Genomic DNA, 839 nt, shown 5'->3' with positions numbered 1-839 from the left:
CTAAAGCTGCCATAGCGCACTACTTGGTACACTACATGTCCAAGTCTAAGCGGTTTGTAATTCAGCCTGGATTTAACGTGTGGTAACCCCTATCGGTGGGACGCAGAACTGCAGGCGGATTTTCTGCACGTAGCCTTCCGAGATCAATTGAAACGCTAATGCAGAAAGAATAAAATATTTATAAATCTTATAACAACCATATTTTATTTGAACTCTGTCTGAATATCAATTCCATACAAAGTTAAGTTAAGTATATATATATTCTAGGATTTTTATTTAATCTGACTGCAGGATCATTTTAGTGAAAGACAAATAAAACTGCTTTCATTATATGTGCAGTTTCTCCATCAGTCACAAGATGGCAGTCTCTTACACGGTTCAGAAACCAGGACCTTCACCTGGTAGTCCTGTGGAACACCTGGGAACTGTAAATATGTAAATATGTAAATAATGGTTATGTTTTAAATTGTGTTATTTGTATGAAAAACATTCTGTCCATGCACCGTATATGACAGATTTAGAGTTTTGACTTCACTATAACCTTTTGACAGGTGGGAAGTAACGAAGTACAAATACTGTACTTAAGTAGATTTTTTTGGTAGCAGTATTTTACTCCACTATTTATTTTTCAGACAACTTTTTACTTTCACTCATTACATTTTTACACAAATATCTGTACTTTCTACTTCTTACATTTTCAAACCAGCCTATCGACCCTTTATTGTGCGGCTTTTTCACCATATCACTGGTGTATTATTTCCTGGCTATCAGATGTAGATGTAGGCAAGCAGAGCAAACAAAGAGAGAGCAACAAGAGGAATGGTTCATGTGAATTCAGA

General features: G+C 35.8%; 1 protein-coding gene across 6 annotated transcripts in view; it reads right to left on the bottom strand.

The window, feature by feature from the left end:
- The window catches only part of zmynd11 (zinc finger, MYND-type containing 11), a 16,663-nt gene extending 16,617 nt beyond the window's left edge, over positions 1–46 (bottom strand). For 4 of the 6 annotated variants that reach the window (XM_046833619.1, XM_046833620.1, XM_046833621.1 and 1 more), the window contains exon 1: positions 1–44. This exon is cut by the window's left edge and continues 208 nt beyond it. The gene's annotated coding sequence lies outside the window, so the exon portion shown is untranslated. The other 2 variants (XM_046833623.1, XM_046833617.1) reach the window with 2 other exon arrangements.
- Positions 47–839: the final 793 nt, after the last annotated feature.

Source organism: Silurus meridionalis, chromosome 21 (assembly GCF_014805685.1).
Source record: "Silurus meridionalis isolate SWU-2019-XX chromosome 21, ASM1480568v1, whole genome shotgun sequence".
NCBI lineage: Eukaryota > Metazoa > Chordata > Actinopteri > Siluriformes > Siluridae > Silurus > Silurus meridionalis.
The sequence above is the reverse complement of the archived record's forward strand: the minus strand, read 5'-3'. Positions and strand labels throughout refer to the sequence as shown.